We start from the raw sequence: 21,764 nt of genomic DNA on the forward strand, positions 1-21,764 counted from the left end.
AGGTAAAAGCGTCAAGCTAGTTCCTAACAGGACCATAGTGAAACCATCTGGATCTCAACTGACTGAAAAACTAAGTGCTGGTGCCCTTCACTTGGCACAAAACTAACTAGACTCAAAGCACAATCTCCTCAAAAAAATGTGGGATAGAACGGAGGAGTCAGACGGTCACAAACTTCCCTTTTAAAGACATCGTCAAAACAACTAATCGGAACAAACAACCTCGTCGATTGTACATCTTCGAACATCTTCTCAACTCTGACAAGAGGGTACAATTATTTTCACAATTTTTCTTTCTTTCTTTTTCGTTTCAGCTCTTTTTTTTTTCCTTTTCTGTTTTCTTTTTCATATTTTTTTCTTTTCTTTCTTTCACGTTTTCTTTCTTTTTTCTTTTTCAATACTTTTTTTTCTTTCCTCCTTCCTTAATACAGACACCAACTCCAAACAAGATTACGGACCAAACTGCACTGGAAAACATACCACAAAAGAACACACTAACTAGCTTGACTAGGCAGGCTTAGTTTGGAATGTAGCTGATGGGTCAAAAAGGCAAGTTTTGGCTAATGTGGAGCTAAATGGGTGAAAGATATAAAGAAAGGGGAAATTGCAAGACCCTCCCTGCATGTGACACCAACCACAAACCCGAATATACCGTTCCGACTCAAGTAAAATGACAAGTTATAGTGCAATTTCATCACGGGAATCTACCGTTCCGACTCAACCTATATGCAAAAGTAAACGTGAAATGTTTTTGAATTTTTGAAATTTTCCTAATTTTTTGGATTTTTTTGATTTTTTTTTTATTGAAAATAAACAACAATGCAAGCGAGAAGTTAAACGTGAATGCAAAACAAATGCAGATGCAGACTCAAAAGGATGCAATACCCTCCCCAAACCAAAACGGACAACGCCCTCGTTGTCCTCCAGCATACACCAGCAGAAAAATGGGGGATGGGAGTATACAACCAGCAAAATGAAGATAAAGGAGACAAAATAAAAAGGAGAAGAGGTACATACAAAGAACGCGAACTTCCCCAAACCAGCCAGAAAACTGGGGAAGTGAGTAGACCAGTAGCTACTCGTCGTCGGCAACGCCGTCTCCCAGGTACTCCGACTCAACAAATTGGTCTCCCCAAACCAGCAACAAACAAGGGGGACCTCTAATCGTCATCTCCAGCCACCTCCTCCGCAGTCGGCGTAAACGGAGGGTCACTCGCCTCCTCTCTGCGCGGCTCGGCTTGTCTTGCCCTGCTCGGCCGTAACCGCACCTCTCGTGCTACCGGTGTCTCCTCCGCCTCGTCCTCTGAGTCAGAAGGGAGTGGAGGGTACCCACCCTCTGGGTATCGGTAAAAGGAGGGATGCGGCCACCCTGCTGGAACCGGTCGCCGTGCTCGGATATGGAACTCGTAGAGCGGGAATACAGCCAAGGCCATATCCCGTCTCATCTCAGTAATGTACCTGCATATATCCAGTAGCAAGGCATCACGACGCCCTTGGTCCATGACCTCGGGCACCCCTAAAACAGGTGGGCAAACAAAATTGGCCGAAAAGGCCGAACCAGAAGGAGGAGGGGTGAGTGAAGGTGTAGGTGTGGGAGTCTGTGTAGGTCCAGTCTGAGTCTGAGCCGGACTCTGAACCTGAGGGGTAGATGACTCTCCGGCCTCCCGCTTCCTCTTCCTAGAAGAAGAAGAAGGGGTGAAGGTAAGGTGGTAAGTGGGTGGAGGTGGCCTCGCTCCCTCAGCAGCAGTCGGGAGCGGTAAAAGTGGAGGAAGGGTAGGGCACGGCAAGGTGACAGACGTGGAACCACAAATCTTCCACGTCCTCGCGCCCTTCTTCGGGAACCAGGCGAAGTCAGCCATGGCAGCCAAGTCAAGGTAAGCCTGCCTATCGGGCGCAGTAAGTCTAGGCTTAGTGGGGTAAAGATGGCGGGCAATCCTAGTCACTAGCCCGCCGCAGACAACAGCGGTCTTGACCCGAGTCCCAATTCCGTTCCAATGCTGAGCTACCAAGTAAGCAATGTTTAGAACAAACGGGGTACCGTAGTCAATGTTGAGGTACCCCGCGAGAATCGCTAGCTCAGTGTTGGTCACGTTATTGGGCTCAGGTCGCCCAAAGATGGTCTCTCCTATCAGTCTCAAAAAGTAACGGGGGGCAGGTAAGTGAACGTGAGCTCCCCTCCGTGCGGGGAAGAGAGTGTGAGAAAAGTGCGGCCAGTGTGGTGAAGGAGATCCCGAGGTGGGTCTACGGGGCCGTCACTAACTAGGCCTAAAACCTCCCCAAACCTGGCCAAAGTCCAGTGGTGAGACTCATTGCGGAGTCGGAAGTGAATGCAAGGACTAGAGGGGTTGGCATCGTAAGAGTCGGTGTCAAAAGAGTAGGAGCTGAAAAACTCGTAAGTGGGGATACGAATAGCAGCTTCCTGCATGGTAATCGGGCCCGACATACCCATCCCGTTCAACAAACTACAGACCTCCTCATAAATTCCTAAGGTCTCTAGATCAGTCCGTGCAAGGAAACGGGTGGAGGAGAGAGGGCAACGAAGTAAAGCGGCTAACCGAGTCCGGTGAGCCGTGGAAACAAAACATACCGTGGGCATCCCTGGTAAAGGGGTAAGAGCACCCTCTCCCGTAACAACAGCCCCAGAAGGGCTGGGAGTAGTAGCCAGCTGACAAGCCTGCTGATGCGGCCTGGGTGGCACCATACCAAGCGCCGGGAAACGAGGGATGAATCCTCTTTCCAAAGATAGTGAGGGCCCTGGCAGGGGTAGAAGTAACAAATCGAAGCCGCGGTGGTGACTAAGGCGAGCTAGTGGCAACGAGGGGCCACCGACTCGCTCACGGGCGGATCGGAAATGGTATTAGTGGAAGGTAGAGAGCCACTATCCATCCCGCAAAATGTTAAAGGGCATGATAAGAAAAGATCGCTAGCAACCGTGGTTAAAACAACACGTTAACCAACATGTGACAAAGAAAAGATGGCCCTATCGGTGAAAAATTCGACTTGCAAAAGAAACAAAACCCAACAATTCCTCGGAACCTCGAGATACGATATGTGAGTCTTGATAAAGTGACATTGTGATGATCACATCGGAGACTAAAGCTAGCAAGAGAACTGCATATGGCAACATATAAGACTCCTAGCAGGCGAAAAAACTCGACTCACAGAACATGAATTCCCAATAGTTCATAGCAAGTGATGGCGAAAGGGGACGGAAAAACAGTTAACGGCAGCAACAAGTAGGCAAGAACTGCAGTTAAACAAAGCATGGCAGCATATAGACCTTCTAACAGTCGAAAAAATTCGACTGAGAAGCCCTAGTTGCGGAATCTCGCGTAAATTTTGAATTAAACAAGCAATAACAGCGAGGAATTGCGATAAGATCATCAAGTAAGCTAGTTAAGGGCATATAAGAACAATTAAGTCGAAAAGATTCGACTCGACATGGATTTTCGAACCCTAAAATCGAAATCACCTCATGAAATTCGAAATAATCAAAGAGGGAATGCATAAAGGTGGATGAAACACTTACTTGATGATGATGAACCTACAAAAGTAATTAATCCCCAAGTAAACAAGCAACAAAGGCGGATTTTAATCGAAAAACCGCAAACCCTAAATCCCTTTAAACAGCGAGAAAACGAGCACAAATAAAGGGGAAATCAAGGGGCTTTTGAAGATTAATATGCAAGGAAAGGATTGTAGGTGGCGGATTGGTGATTTGGGCAAGAAAAATGGTGATTTGGGGAGTTAAAATCGCAATTAGGGGGAAGGGTTAGACGAAAATTAGGGTGAAATGAAAATAGAAATAAGGAATAAAGAGTTTTAAGAAAGAAAACTCCCGTGTCCACTGTTCATTTCACTCGATCGAGTGATTTTAAGTCACTCGATCGAGGACTTTTGGTGTCCCAAGTGCTCGATCGATGAACATTGCTCTCGATCGACCAGTTCTCCTTTGGCTTTACTCGATCGAATAACCAGACAGCTCGATCGACCCAATTTTCAGTCGATCGAGTACCAAAAGTACTCGATCGAGGACTTCCTCTTGTAGACTCTTGGATTTCCGTCTTTACTTCCTTGAAATGCGTGAAACTTCCCCAAACCTGCATAAAACACGTCCAAGCACATCCCAAAATACCAAATACGCAGAAAACACAGTCTATAGTCTTAGTCTATGCTAAAAATTGTCTAAACTAATTGTCCTAGTTAAAACGTAATAAAGCAAAGTTAAAAGAAATTCAAAAATTGTCTATTACAAGGTGTTACACGGGCATTTCCCGTTTAGTTCTCATCAAATTTCGTAGCCCCTTCGTGGGCTTCGATGGAGGACGTCACCTCGGCAATTGACCGACCTCTTCAGTTTCCATGAGCTTGAATCACTATTTGCAACAGTAGGAGGAATGTAGTTCCAATCCACGTAGGTTCGAACTTTCTTCGTTCTCGCTCCTCTGTCGTCTTCTTTGGCATCCTTGGCTCCAGTTTGATTGACAACGATTGCACAACGTCCGTTGATGACTCCTTCTTTGCTTTCATCTGTACCTGCAGCAAGGAAAACAGACGAACTTTCCTCCTTCTTGCTCTCAATTTGAGGCGGAGGGTTAACAATAACAGCAATATTCTCCAAATTTTCATTTGGAGCGTCAATAATAGGAACAATAGAAGAGATAGCATTGCAAGGCTGGGCTTGCATGGGAGCTCTCCGAACTTGGACCGATGAAAAATCGCTCCTCATCCCCTACCCGAAAGGTCAAAGTCTTCCCACGACGTCTATTACCGCACGGCGGTGGATAGAAATGGTCTCCCTAAAATAATAGGGGTGTGTGCATCTTTGGGGATATCTAAGACAACAAAATCGACGGAATAAAGAACTTCCCTATCCGAACAGTACGTCTTCTACAATACCTAATGGCCGTGATAGACTACGGTCGGCCATCTGGACAGTCATGTTGGTGCAACTCAGCTTTGTCAAACCAAGTCTCTTAGCCAGAGACAAAGGTAAGACACTTACGCTAGCGCCTAAATCGCATAGCGCATTGGCAATCAATTGCATACCGATGTGACAAGGAATCGAAAAACTACCCGGGTCTGATTGCTTAGGGGGTAACTTATTTTGAAATAGGGCTGACCCCACCTCAGTTAAAGCTACGGTCTCACTGTCATTAATAGTCCTCTTACGTGCTAAAATTTCTTTCATAAATTTTAAATAAGAGGGTACCTTAGTCACTATTCATGAACGGCGGAGACTTCCAAGTTCTTCAAAAGTTCAACAAATTTGCCAAACTGTTGATTAACTTTGGTATTCTGCAGCCGCCTCGGGAAGGGAACCGTGGTTGGTATCTCAAGCCCCTTGTTTCTCGCTTCCAAAGTGTCTTCTGGTGCAAGTTCGGTATCCTTTGGACGCCTCTTACCTCTAGAACGAGGTCTTTCCGGTGATTTCTCGCTTAAACGAGCACTAGCAGGCTCTCGTATAAGCTTCCCGTCATCGATATCACTCGATCGAACAATATGCTCCCTCGGTCGAGCAGTTTCCTCATCAAAATCAGTCGATCGAGTAACATCGTCACTCGATCGATCAACCTCATCTTCCTGTTCACTCGATCGAGCAGGGATACTACTCGATCGAGGGCTTTTTTCACCTTTTCCACTCGATCGAACACAAGTCTTCAGTCGATCGAGTAATTCCTTTGTCGTGAGCCCTTTTTTCTTGGCAGAGCACTGTTCATCATCAGTTTCCCTAGGGTCTGATTTCTTCACTTCTGGTCCCTCATAAGAAAGACCGCTTCTCAATTCTATCAGATTTACCGTCTCGTGGGGATTCTTCTCATTTTGAGTCGGTAATTGACCCGGCTTCCTCGAGGATTGATTTGCAGCAAGTTGGGCAACTTGAGTCTCAAGTGCCTTATGTGACGCGATTTGCTGTTGACTTTGTTGATCATTCAGCTGCAATTGCTTCGATATGGCTTGCATCATAGTCTTTAACTCGCTCAATTTACTCACCCGGCTAGATGACGAAGTACCATGGTTAGGAGGATTGAAAGATGGAGGCTTCTGATAGCCTTGTTGATTCTTATGTGGTGGAATATACGGTTCTTCTTCTTTGGTTCGGAGGAGCCGTGGGATTGAGCACGTTACGATTGCTCCACCTCAAATTGGGGTGGACATTCGGCTCGTAGTAATTTGTTCACTGTAATGTTGAAAGGCGGGCGCATTGCTCAAAAGGACCGGGACAATGATCGAGACATGTCCCTCTCCTCTCGCATCTTCTACGGACGAAAGGACCGTCTGTCATCCTTTGCATTAACCTGGTACATGTCCCCCTTGGAAATTCCTCCTAGCTCATACTTGTCAAACCTTGCGGTGAGGGCTTCAAGTGCGGCCGACGAGAAGAAGACTCGGCAGCTCTTCTTTGATTTCCTCTCGAGTTCCCATATTCAACCTTATGGATGGCCAAATCATCTATGATCTTCCACCCCTTGGTTGCTCCCAAGTTTTCAAAGAAAAACCGGCCATTGGTCATGACATCCAAAATGGCTCTCTGATCGTCATACAATCCATTATAGAAATGATTGCATAGACTCTACTTTTCGAAACCATGGTGCGGTATGGTTCGCACTAGCTTCTTAAATCGAGTCCATGCCTCGTGAAAGTTCTCGTCGAGGCCCTTGTTTGAAGCTCGTTATCCCGAGCTCTAATGGCAATAGTCCTTGATGCGAAAAAGTACTTCTTATAGAACGCTAAAGCCAATGAATTCCAATCAGTTATGGCGTGAGCAGTTCGGTCCAAATCCCTATACCACTCCCTCGTAGCATCGCGGAGTGAGAAGATGAACAAGGTTTCTTTTATCTGATCAGCTGTCACGCCAGCAGGTAGGGGTATGGAGCAGCGATAATCAATAAAAGTCTCCATGTGCTTTGCTTTGCATCCTCGTTTGCACCCCCACCGAACCGTTCTTCTCAACCATATTAAGGTAAGAAGGTTTCGGCTCGAATTTCCGAGCTTCCCCCGGTAGCTCGAACCCCTTATAAAGATCCTCACCGTGGGTTCAGAATGACTGGCAATGGTCGCTTCTTCGGCCATTTCGGAAAGTCTGGAAAAATAATGGTTTCAAGCGATGAATTAGAAACTAGAGAAGACGGTGGGTTGTCCTCGAGCGATTCGTTCTCGTAAAAATTGGAACGAGAACTAGACTCTTCCTCTAACTGTTGATCTTGAAACAATCTCCTCTTTACGTGCAAAGATCTTTCAATCTCTGGATCGAATGGTAGTAGTGGACCACCTTGCGACCTGCGCATAAGAAGAAACTACAACAGAAAATAAGAATAGTTCAAGGAACGGGTGTCCCTTAGACTGAAAGGGACTAAAAATAAAGCAACTAATAATTTGAACAATTTCCTCCCCGGCAACGGCGCCAAAATTTGACACGGCTATCGCAACCCTATCAAAGATAAAACCTAACGGTTTCAACTAAAATGTAGCAGAGGCAGTCGAGTATCGAATCCACAGGGAGGTAACGCAAATATAGCTGTCTATTTCTAATCCTATGGTAACAATTGGGGGTTTGTTTGAAAAAGGTTCTAAACTACGAAGTCTGAAGGAAAGAGAAATAAAGTAAAAAGTAAATAAAGCAATAAAATATGATTAAACTATCAAGAAGAGAGGGACATGTCGGGATTTCGGTTCACTACGGTAGTCCAATAACTCGTGATAAATGACTCGGACGAACTAATGTGAGACGGATGTTAAAAGGTCCTTTCGGTCCACTTTCTATCCTAAAATACCACTAACTTAACTTTCGTCCTCATTAGGGTAGTCTCATTTTTATAGCAGCCTATTTAGTCCAATCTTTCGATCCAAGATTAATTTTAGCTAGTTTAATGGGTGACATAGAAGCGTGCACTCAACTAGGTCGGGAATTACAGTTAAATTGCTATAGTGACAGGGTCTCTTAATCAGTTCATCTAATTCATTCACTACATCGTCATTTTCCTACCGCAGATTCCCTAATCCCAACATGAAGGGGTTTAGCTACTCATGCTCGTAATTAAACTAACAGCAGACAAATTCCCGTGAAAAACATAATGAATAAACAATAAAATGCAATAAAGGAAATTAGGGCAAAGGAGAATGATAACATAAACAAGAAATTAAAGCAACAAACGATTATTATTAATAAAGAGAAAGGAAGGATTACAATGAGGCGAATCCGGCGTAAAGAACACGAATCCGAGCAATAATAATCCGAAAATAAAAGTAACAGTGGAGAAGGCCAAATAACGTAGCAAGGTACAGTAGAAAGTTTGATAGTATGAAAGATAGTCAAAAGAGATGCCAATAACCTAGTAAGTCCCAGGTTAAATAGCAAAACAAACAATGTTTAGCGAAATAATTAAACACACGGACTGAATTAAAGCCCATTAGGACGAAACCACTCGATCGAGTGCATTAATACACTCGATCGACCAACTTCTCAAAGAAACATTACTCGATCGACCATCGGGTTACTCGATCGAGGACTTGATCTGTGCGGCTTACTCGATCGATGTGAAACCTCTCGATCGAGCATCGAAAGGTGTAGGAACCACTCGATCGACTGGTAAACTCCTCGATCGAGTGGTTATGTCTTCATTTCAGCTCACGTCTTCACCCAAGTGCCTCGTAGTGCGTGCCACGACGCTTCCAAGTGCAGTATCTTACTCTGGGATAATCCCGTCTCCTCTAAATGCATGCAAAAAGGACAAAAGGGGTATGGTTCCACTACTTTCGCGATCATTCCTACAAAAAGGACAAAATACACCAAAGTAGCCAATTCGGAGCAAAATACCATAAAAACAGTATAGAAATGCATAGAAATACGTGCTGAAATAGGCCAAAAAGACTATACATTAGGCACGTATCAGCCATCAAGTTCCTTATCTGTAACTACATTAGGCACGTAGATGGAATTGGTTCTTCGTGCAGTTCTGTCGCCCTCGCACCATTTAAAACATCTACAATTTCTGCTGTGGAGTATAAGGCATCCTCCATTTCTTCTAAAGAAAATTGCGACGAATTCATAGCCGCATCTTCTGCCTCTCCAGCAACTTTAGACTCCGTTGCCAAGACATCATCAGGGGTAGGGCCAATATTAGGAGGTTGATCGTCTTGCACATGTCTAATTGCAGCTCCATCAGCCATACGGAAAGCCTCGTCCAATTCCGCCGCAGTGTACTGCGACTCCTCCAACAGCTGGCGATCATTTCAGGCCATAAACTCAGTTCCTGATTGCTCCAAATCTATGCTAAACGGATTTGGATTGATCTAAACCAGCAGAATCTTCAACCTTTTCAGCAGTGTTATCACGTACCACTCCCACCATCAACTCTCCAGCAACATTAACATCAGTTTCATTATTTTCAATGGCACAAGCCTAATCAGCAGATACAACTACATCTCTCGAACCTCCTTCATTAGCGAGATCACGAAGTACTTCACTTACTTGCCGCGTAGAAACATCAAATTCGTCAGGCTTCTTTTGGGTTTCTGACCGATGCTCATCAAATACAGGTGCATTAGCAACACTTTTTTTCATTCGTTGAGCAATTTCTTCTACTTCATCGATGTACAAGTGAATATTTTCACCGCAAAAGAATTCTTGAGTTGAATTTGATGGAACTGGGCCAATGGGTTCGGTTGTTGCGCTTTTGATCGTTGAGATTGCATTTGCAAACCATGAATAGAACACCATAGAGTTCCTTTACAACTTTAAATAAACCTCGTGTATATCCTACATTTGAAAAGTTTGCATGTGTTAGATGCTAATATAATGATTCTTTTAAGGCAGTAAGAAATGGTAATAGTAGGGGGCAGAAGTGAAGTTATACTGTCACTGATTAAAGTTACACAATATGTGAACTAAAGTTACAAATAGCATAAAAAAAAAACTTACGTCCACAGCCCGAACTTTCAATTGTTGATCATCCTCAACTCCTGGGGGGACTTGTATCTGAATGAAGTTATTTTCAAGTGATGAGTAGGATGACGAACCCAACTGAAGTTGGGGTGCAACAATGGACAGGTTAAGACACCGAGGATACTTCACCTCAGATAAGGTCTGACTCCCCAAACCACCAGTAGCCAATCCACCATTTAACCTATCCAGAATCCTTTTCTCATCCCAGTGCTTGATGAGTGGGAGATAATGCTTGGAAATATCGCCCCGGAAATCGAAACGCTGGAAGTATGTGATCATTAGGAATGCGATACACCAAAGCAATTTGGTACGCTCCTTTTTAGAATCTTCCCCGGCTTTCACCATGTTCTGTAACACGTACGAACACCAATCATACTGCTGGAAAGCGCTAACGTCTTTAGTGGCCCTCAGAAGCTTTAGATCAATACCATTGTTTGAGGTCGGGGCAAGGAATGAGGACATACTGAACAGAACAAATAGTCTACAGAAATTGTCGTCGGCGTCTGTCATAGCCATAAGCTGAGCGAATACCTTGCCTAAAGGAATTGAACTCGAAGCTTTCTTGACATTGTAAGCTTCTCGCCAGCGAGCTTTCAACGCCTTATTTTCAGGGGACTTTGACCCCTTCTATGAACCAGTAGGCACTAAGGACAGAGGATTGGGTCCGGACGACAGCAAAAAACAATCATGAACATCATGCTTCGACAACATAAACTCTTTGGTATCGGAGGCCCTAAACACATATGAGCCATCGTTGAAGGCATCAATAAATTCCAGAACTCCTGCTAGTGGGAAATTCTTGAACTTAAGCTCGAGCAAACCACAAAACCCAATTCTCTTCACCGCACCTATCTGAGCTGCATTCAGCTTTCCAATTATTTTAGCAAGCCTCGAGGGGCGGCAGGCGACCGTGATGATTTGTTCTTGCTCGTCCTCACTTTCACCATCGTGTTCTTCCTCATCACTAGACATCTGCAGAAAAGAGTGACTAAAATCAGCGAAAGTATGTCCTTAAATTGCAAAACAAAGCATTTATTAATATATAAAGCATGTGAATGAAGAAGTTGTACAAAATCCTTCTGAAGTTACAGTCACAAAGCATTGAAGTTAGAGATTGTCAATTAAGTTGTGCAGTTACACATTACACAGTTTAAATTACAAATATTGTTCAGTAAAGTTACACTGTGTGATTGCCAGTTAAAAAATAGAGCATGTGAATATAGAAGTTGCACAAAATCCTGCTGAAGTTACAGTCACAAAGCATTGAAGTTACAGATTGTCAATTAACTTGTGCAGTTACACATTACACAATTACAATTACAAAAATTGTTCATTACTATAATGAATTGAAATTATGGACAATATAAGTGAAGTTACACAGATCATTTATTTAAAATGAAACAATGTGGAGTTCAAAGTTGCACTAAATACAGCTGGAGTTACAGAAACTAAGCAGGAGAGTTACAATTGTAAATGAACATTTGAAGTTAGTAATCACAGTGTAATGAACATTTGAAGTTACATAAAACAAGTAGTAGAGTTACAGATAGTAAATAGAGGATGTTCTAATTGAAGTTACACAAATACCAGCTGAAGTTACAGTAAAAAAGTAGTAGAGTTACAAATTACAAATGAATAAAATCACATATTAGTACTGAATAAAACAATGAAAGTGAGACTGAATGACAATTTCCCCTTGTACTTAGACAAACAAAGAGTTAAAATCAAACTATTCCAAAATATCAATAAACCAAATATAAAACAAAATTAATGAATAGACCCAAAAAAAAGGATCAATCATAAAACATTAATCAATGTTGCACTAAATACAGCTAGAGTTACAGAAACTAAGCACGAAAGTTACAATTGTAAATGAACATTTGAAGTTACACAAATACCAGCTGAAGTTACAGTAACAAAGTAGCAGAGTTACAAATTACAAATGAATAAAATCACATATTAGTACTGAATAAAACAATGAAAAGTGAGACTGAATGACAATTTCCCCTTGTAATTAGACAAACAAAAAGATAAAATCAAACTATTCCAAAATATCAATAAACCAAATATAAAACAAAATTAATAAATAGCAAAAAAAAAAAAAAAGTATCAATCATAAAACATTAATCTTGTAAATTACACTATTCAAAAATATCGTATAAACAAAATATAAAACAAAATTAATATATTGCAAAAAACAAATATCAATCATTAAACATTAATCTTGATAATTTGGGTAAATCAAGCAATGACATATTGCATGTTAAAAAGTTGAAATCAAATTTTAAGCATAAATGAACATGAATTTAAATAAAATAAAAGCAACAAATTAGCTAATAAATCGAGTAAAGCTGAATAAAAAATTGCAGAAATAAATGAAGATTAACGAGTAACTGACTAAAAAATACCTTATAAACGTGGATGTTGCAGGAAGAAAAATCAAAGCACGGATGAATAAAAGTCGAGTAGAAGATAATGGCGAGATGAATAAGCAGTGAAGATTAATGAGATGAAAATAAAATAGAGAGGAAATAGGGAGGTTTTAGAGAGAAGATGGATTTTGAATTATTGTGGGAAAAGAGAAGTTTCAGCTGTTTGATGTCTGATGTTTGATTGCATGTTAGCGGTGTTGCAGTAACAGTAGCGTGGGAGAGTGGGTTTTAGGAGAGAGGTAATTACTATGAATTATTACTAGTGTACTATTTTCTACTTTTTGGATGATATCTCAGCCATTCATCAAGCATATCCAACGGTGCATATTAGGACTTAGAGACTCAAACAATCTAAGAGGACTCTAGTGATCCTTACACTATATATATATATATATATATATATATATATATATATATATATATATATATATATATATATATATATATATATATATATATATATGTGTATGAATTTTGTATTTGACTTACATGTTTGACGAGTATCGAGTTGTTTTTAATTGCCTTATTGCTGTTAAAGTCGGTTGGATGAAAAATTGAGTGGTTATGTTGTTCGATTATAGATGAGTCATCTTTAAACTGTTATAACTATATATGCATACATGATATTGATGTGATTCAACTTGGAGGTGATAGCTTGTTTTCTTACGATTATAACGATAGGTCACACGCCCAAAAGGACCAAGAAACAAGTGAGATATCAATGTTTTACGAAACTTGGACGGTGATGAGAACTGCGTAGGGTACTCGATCGAGTACACCTCTATGTACTCGATTGAGTACCCCGTACTCAATCGAGTAACCCTACTAATTGATTATGCGTGCTTCTGATCTTCACCTACTCGGTCGAGTAAGCTGTACTCGACCTAGTAACCCTTGTTTTGGCCTTATCCTTATCTTTTGACCTCTCTACATATCATATTTATTTCAAAGACATTCTTTTGCTTCCTTATGCATCTTCTTACATATGTGTTGGTCCGGATGCGTAAGTTACCGGATCTTATGACATGGGGAGTACCACCTAATGATGCATATGATTGTGGGAAGACCATGTGGTTATGTATGGTGGCGATAGGTAATAGGAAGGGGAAGTGAATTTGATGAGTTTAAGGAGGCGATGAGCAAGTTTATGAGGTATGGTGAGTAATATAGTTGTGGGCCTAAGTAATGTAGTGATATCCGTATATGGTCAGAGGGGTAATATAAGTTTGAGAAATATGAGAATGAAAAGATTGAAACGAGGGATGTAAATTGTGGTAATTTGGGATGTGTAAGGATTTATAGAGGGACATGGTTATTACTATGTTGATTAAGAATATATGTAATAGAAATTCGTTATGGAAAAGAATGGTGTTTAGTGAGCATAGATCGAGTTATGCCGCAATGTGGATTTGTCTTTGGTGGTTGTGTTTGGGGATTTGGATTACTACGAGATGAATTATGGTTTCTAGAGATATTAAGGAAAGGTGTAATTGTTTAAAAAGGAATACTTGATTTGGGTGGACTTATTAGTGGCAAGGGTAAGGGAGTGACATGTTGAGGGAGATTATAGATCAGAAAGAATGAGAAGTTATTGATACGAATTAATTGAATTTGACTTTTGGAGGAAATGCGAAGATAACTGAATTACTAAAGAGTTAGGTAGTAGGAGTAATGAGTTGAATTGTTAATTGGCATTGTCGAGTGTACTGGGAAAATAAGGGTGGAAGTAAGTTGAGTGAAGGTTGACTGGAGTTATGGGAGTTGAAAGTAGAGAATCAAGGTGGTATAGAGTATTATAATGAGGATGTGAGTTATATATATATATATATATATATATATATATATATATATATATATATATATATATATATATATATATATATATATATATATATATATATATATATATATATATATATATATATAGGATCATATGAGTTGGGTTTTTTTGGTGAGTTAGCCCTCTGAATCAGAACCACTAATCTAATCTAAGATGTATGGCTGAGATGAAATCTTTCAACTTGTATATAAACCTTCTATTCTATGTTTCACTTCTTTTATTTTTCATTTCTCCAGTTTCTTTCTCTCTCTCTTCACGACTTCTCTGTTTTCATTACTTTCTCCCCTTCGCCAATTCGACTTCATCTTCATCTTCATCTTCAATTTTGTGTAATCAGGTAATGATTTTTTTCTTTTTTCTACTATCTTTTTCGTTGAATGTCTTCAATTAGCATTTCATCTTTTTGTTCTTTGTTCGGATTTAATGTTTTTTTGTGTATGTAATCTTCAATTATTAAGTTATCTTCCTTATGTTGTTCAATTTCTTGTGTTTGTGTTGTTAAATGACATTTACACGGAACAATTTATGACAGTCCATAAGTTTATCATTACATGATATCTCAAACACTTGTGTCTACCCCTTGGTCGTCATCTACGTGCCGATACGGTCGTTTTGACAGTAATTAGAGTTCATTTGGAGTCCGGGTCAAAAACGCTTCATTTTCTACGAAACCGTTTAAAATTCTGAGTCGGAATGTTCTAGAATGTTCTAGATATTTATTCCTAAATTAAATATTATATCTTTTGGTAAAATATATCCCATATATCATATTTTACGGAATAAGGAATTAGAGATCTACCGCAATATCATAATAGAAACACGAAAATATTTCTTCCGCAGGAGGAAACCTTTGGGGAAATGACGCAGCAGGTGATGCGCCTCTTGGAAGGACCGCATCAGCTGCTGCGCCTCTTCTCCAGCCTGTTTTTACTGTTTAATGAATATTTCCGTGATTTCGTTCCAAAGTTTGTGTCATTCCAAAACTCTTCACATTTTTTTTTGTATAAATAGAGACCTTCGGTCTCCATAATTTTCACGTGAGTGTCCGCCCTTCTCTTCTCCCTTTGCATTCTAGACCTTGCTCTAAGCTTTCGATACCTACGTGCTGATCAATCGACCACGTAAGCTCAGATCATTCTGAGTACCTGTCACGTTGCATGACCGACCAATTAGACCACTACACATCAATCAATTAATCTAAAATCCTCCAACGAGGGCACTTTCTACATACATTCGAGTCGAGCAATCACTAACGTTAACTTAGTTAAATATCGTTTCGTCAAACATGTAAGTCTGAGGGTTTAAATCCCACTTTTAATTTATTGCATTTTATTTTTGTACTCATTAATTTAAGGTTTACGTCCAAAGTATATTTAAAACCGACTTAGAAAAACCCTTTTATAAAACTGTTTTTATGCAACATCGGATACCAGACGTCGAGAAGAAATGCAGCAGCAGCTGCGCCACTTCAAAGGGTCGCAGCATCTGCTGCGCCACTTCCAGAGGCCGTCACTGCTCCTGCTCTTCTTCTTCTTCCTCGGGTTTCTGTGGTTTCGTTACTTTTTGTCTTATTTTCTTACTTTCTTTCTTTCTACAGTACATAAACCATGTTTTTAATAATTCCTTTTAATTATAATGTTTTATCTCGACTTAAATCCCTTATAACTCGATATTTGCGAGTTTTCGTCATTAAATCAATCCCGGATTTTAGAAACTCGAGTCGTTCATATCAAATTTCTGGGATTCATTCCTTGGTACATAGTTTCCTTTATTTAATTTCAGTTGATCAAGTTTTATTCGATTTTCCAGTTTGTTCCTTTTATAATTCCGACATCGTAAATAAATCTAACTCGTTCTAACTCGTTTTAATTCGTTTTTATCGTTTTTATGATGGTTCCAGCTGTAATTAATATGCTAAATCACTTCCACTTGAGTCTTAGTATCAATAATTAATCGTAATTATGCCAACGAATATTAACAGACCGCGGTTCTGACTTCACAGCCAGAGCTCAACTCAAGAACAGACGAAGGAATAGTTGCACCTTTTCCAAGGGACGCAGCAGATGCTGCGCTTGTTCTGAGATGATTTCTGTCCGTGAACTTCCGTTCTCGCTTTGACCTAGCCTTTAATTATGTATTTAATTAACTAATAATCATAATATCACCCTTAATCTGACCTATTTTATTACTTTAATTTTCAACCCTTTCATTTTCTCCTTTTTATCTTCAAAATTCCGTCTTAAGTGTACTCTTGACGTAAATAAATTAACCTTTGTAATTCATTTGTAATTTCAATTATCGTTATTTATTTATCGTTTTTATTTATGTATGTTTTATTTGCTCGTATTCACATGTAATCAATTCTAAATCCCAATTCGACATTATTAATTGCTAAATTATTTGCTCACCGACATAGTTTAATTCACATGCTAGGATTAATGTGTGGATGTTGCATTGCATGCATATAATCGACAACATATCAAATATGAATAATTCCCCTAATCATTAGTAGAGGCCGCTATCGAGGCGGGCGGGATTAGGTGTTCAGTAAAAGGACTTCCTAATATGTACCCTCACCCCTTACTCCAGATCTCTGTGAACATCCGTGTTCATTGGCATCCACGAGAGTCATTCTAGACATAGAATGCTAAGGGTAACAAGTTCTTAATGTTCATGTCACTACTTTGTGTCTTGACATGGCACGAGGTACTCGAACGGTTCCAATTTCCCATAAACATTGGTGGTGACTCCACAAATGCAGGCTTATTTAACCTTTCATCGGTTTCAATGCCTCACAAATCGGTAACGGCCCATGACGTGCTTTGGCTATCCAAGGTTCCGTGGGAGAAGTATCGCTGCCTTAAACATCACAACGCGCGGGTGGCCCATGTCCACAGTTTGGCGACTCCACTGGGGATGATACACTTACGTGTTACCCAGGGTGAAACTTGAACGAGGTTAGGGAATAGTTTATACGAGACAGTTGTCGGTTTTCATTACTCGACCTTCTTAGGTCGTTTTATTCGGCCTTCCTAGGCTTAACCCAACCCATTGGACCAATCGTCCCGTCTGGACGGTCCAAAGTCTTACCTGGGCCTAAAGATAGATAGCGATTGACGTTAACCATATCGTGGTACATACTCTTGTTTGTATCAAAGGCTTTTACTACTCGAGGAAATGGACTAGGAATCGACCTTACTCATGTTTGGCACGGACCTCTCCATAGACCAGGGTTTGATTGCTTGGTATGGCAACCCACCTTTTAAGCCAAAACCCTTTAAATTCACTCAGCATACCGTTATGATTTATGAATGAATGTTTGTATCATATACGTGATCACCATTTTGTAAACAAAACCATGACGAAATTTTGTAAAATAAAATCCTTTCCGAATGTCCAGTCAAAATTCGGGACTCAAAACCCATTTTAAAACGTCACTTCGAGTCAGCACTCCTACAACTACAGTTGCCTAGGATAAACATTTCAAAATTTGTCATTTCCAAACCGCACTTGACACAGTGGCACACACCCACTTCAGAAGTCGAGTCTTTTTTGAGTAAGTGTGCTAAAATGGTCGATCGTGTTTTGATTCGTCGTCGATCTTTTATCCCCATTTTCCAAGATGCCTGGAACTACTCACGCAAGCATTAATGGAAAACCCGGAAATGGTAATGATCTAATCCTAGCTGCGCTCGTCCGTCTCCAAAAAAGCCAAGACCAAGCTTATGCTCGCCTCAATGCTATTGAAGGCCGAATTGTTTCTGAAGAAACTAGACTTGCTCCTGGAGAGAATGATGTTCCAGACATGAGCGGGCATGATAACCTTCCACCCATTGTTGGACAACCAGAAGTCAACCCCTCCCCCTACTAGGTCCTACGGAAGCTGAAAAGCGACTCCAATACTTGGAGGAGCAACTAATGTACCTTAAGGGATATGACATCTACAGGGAGAATAATCGCAAGTATGAGGCGGTAAATGCTCAACTACCAACCAACTTCAACATGACTGACATCCCAAAGTTCAAGGGGCATGAAAACCCTTTGAATCACATTCATGCCTTTAAAGATTAAATGTCTATCAAAGGCATCAAACCCGAGATGTTCCTAAGGATCTTTCCTTCATCTCTCGACACTATTCTTAAGAAATGGTTTTACTCTTTGGAGCACAAGAAAATTGCCACATGGGATGATGCCGCAATTGAGTTCACTAAACAATACGTGGATAATGCTGAAATCCAAGTCAATATGCGCACTCTAGAGGTTCTTACCCAAAATGAGAAAGAAGGCTTCACCGACTTCCTAAGTAGGTGGAGAAAGACTAGCACACAACTTGTTGAACGCCCAGACGAAGCCACTCTTGTGGAAACGTTCGTGGATAATTTGAGACCTATTTATGCAAACCATTTGAGGTGCAAAAACATAAAGCCTTTCAAAGACTTCACGGTGTTAGGAACGAGAATTGAAGACGACATCTGTAAGGGGCTCTTGTCCAAAACGGTAGGTCGCGGATATCAGGGTTCAACGAGTCCTTTTTATGGCTCCACTAGCAAGACCGATGAGGTCAACCTCGTCGAATCATCTGCTAAGAAGAATAACCCACGGAGAAAATTTACCTATGTTGGTGAATCATATTCCAATGCTCTGTAAAGGCTCATGAAACAAGGTAAGCTCCAACCCATAGGACCTACACCTGACCCAGAAAAGAAGTCTAAATTCTGGGATGAGAATGCATACTGCGAATATCATAGGGCAAGGGACACGATACGGAGAAATGCTTCAAATTAAAACATGTCATTCAGGATATGATTAAAGATGGTCATCTACCCATACCTCCCGCAACCAATCCTAACAATACTCAGAATCCTCTTGGAGTTTTGATGATCACAGATGAAGAATCCACCTTGGATTGTTCACACCTCATTTCTCCAGTCGAGGATGAGATTTATGCACTAAAAGAGGAAGGGAGTTATTCCACCATTTCTCCTACCATTGCCGATTTTATTGCATGGGCAAAGAGTGTAAGTAGGCAAGTTTCAGATCTGGATGCTGTAGTAACGTCCTTACGTAATCCAGGCACCACACCTAAGGGAAACACGCCGCTGACCCCAATTCTATCTCAAGAGTCTACAATGCAAGAGGTAATCGCAGTAGTTGACAATCTACTCGAGCAAATAATCAGTCTAGAAGCTGAAATCATTAGGTTGAGAGAGCTCAGTTTCATTAACAGAATATGGGCAGACAACGATGAAGACGAATACCTCACAGAACACTATCTAGTCAAGGTCAGTGAGGATATAGTCAAAGCTATCAAAGATAAAGATATAGACCACCTTACTCGCTTAGGACGTCCATACCAAAATGTCTCTTAAAACGGTCCTACTATTAATGGTCCAGTTACCAACACCAATGTCATCACCCCAAATGATGGAGAAGATACATCTACTGACCATTTATTAAAATAACTACAGAAGACAAAGGCTGATCTTTCAGTCTGGCAATTAGCTGCGAGTTCATTTCCCCATCGTCAAGCTTTACTGCAAGCATTGGCTAAACTGAACGTAGTGCACAACTCTATGCCTGATGACGTAGTCAACCTAGTCTTCCAAGACTCATTTAAACTAAGTAACCCAGTTACTTTTTCAGATGAGGATTTAAATCCTTTCGGCGCCAATCATAACCCCGCTCTGTATATTACAGTCACATGCTTAAAGAAGAACGTACCAATGACTTTGGTGAATGATGGCTTCGCAGTCAATGTCATACCACTAAAGACAGCACATAAGTTGGGCATGAAAGAATCAGATTGGACTCCTACCAACCAAGGTGTTCGAGCATACGATGGAACACGGCGTAAAGTAGTAGGGATAATTAACCTTATTATAGCCAACGACCAATCGAGCGAAAGGTTAATTTTCAGATAGTGGACATCGAGGCATCCTTCAATATACTTCTGGGAAGGCCTTGGATTCACGCTTCCAAAGCGGTAACATCCACCTTGCACCAGAAGATCAAGATTCCTCTAGATGGCAAAGTAGTGACGATCACTTCATCACCTATCAAGGCTGTGATAGAGAAAATGTCAAGCAATCAAGTAGTCACAGACCCAGTATATAAGCTTACGGGATTTCAGAGCATAAATCTTGTAGAGAGCGAACTAGCGCCTCTATGCTTCAACCCATACTCCAATTTAGTGGTCAACCACATACTCAAGTCCCAGGGATACTTCCCAGGAATGCCATTAAACCCTGCCAAGTAGAACACCTTCACACCTTATAAGGTAGGAAATTCTCAAAGGATACCATTAGGTTTAGGATACAAGCCCACGAAAGCAGAAACCTTAGAAATGCTTACTCAGTTTCAAAACCGTAAAGACAAAGGGAACCAGATGCGATCCTATCTCCCTACCCTAAATGGATACTTCGTTAGAGAAGGGAGTCATGACTACTTTCACGGGTTTCCCGAACCTTGGCATTATAAGGAGACATGGCTAGCTGGAATCGAGGTCTTCCACGATTTCTACTTCATCCCTTCATAAACAGTCCCTACCGTCAAAACTCGTCAAACACCTTGTTTAGACGAACAATCCGTTAGCCTTCTGTTTGCAGAAGAACGATTTGTCAGGGCGGCGCAGGATGAGATTATTACCATGATACTTCAAGATGACCATTTCAACCCAACAACGCTAATTACCGACACCAGTTCGAATCAGCAGAAAGGATGGAGAAAATCAATCAAATGGACCAACAACCAAGAAAAGCTCTTTAAAGTCACTGCTGGAGAAGGAGAGATGTTCAAAGGAGAACCCGAAGACAATGAATTCGAGTAAGAATCGGAGTCAGAGTCGGAATCAGAGTTTGAGTCTAGAGAAGTCGCTAGAGAGTCTTCTTCTGTCGTCACTCCCCATCCCTCATTTCTCCTAGCATAGCATCGCATAGTAACAGCAGCTTGGGAAATGTCTCAGCAGCTGTCCCTTTACCGCCACTGACTACTGAACAGATGGCTTCTTTGTTTCAGCTCTTTTCAAAATTTAATATGAATAAATCAGATTCTTCTTAATCCTTGTGTTTTTCTGAATGCAAATCTATTTATGATGATAATGAGGATGACCCTGACCCAGACTCAGTCGAATTACCTCCCTACATAGTTAAAGAAATACTACAAGAGGGGAAAGGGGCACCAGTTATAGAGAACACTGAACCCATCAACGTAGGAACCGAATTAGAACCCCAAGAACTTAGGATAGGGACGACCCTGAACCCAACTAAAAGGGCCAATTTCATCGACCTCCTACACGAGTTCAAGGACGTTTTCACTTGGTCTTACAAGGACATGCTAGGGATCGATAGGGATATTGCATAACATCGCATTCTAATCAAACCGGGTTTCAAACCTGTAAAACAGAAGCTTCATCGGATTAGGACCGAATGGGCTCTTAAGATCAAAGAAGAAGTCGATAAACAATTTAAAGCCGGGTTCATTAAAGTTTCCAAGTATTCAGACTGGGTGGCTAACATAGTCGCCGTACCCGCAAAGGATGGGCGAATCCAGG

This window comes from Silene latifolia, chromosome Y (genome assembly GCF_048544455.1).
Source record: "Silene latifolia isolate original U9 population chromosome Y, ASM4854445v1, whole genome shotgun sequence".
NCBI lineage: Eukaryota > Viridiplantae > Streptophyta > Magnoliopsida > Caryophyllales > Caryophyllaceae > Silene > Silene latifolia.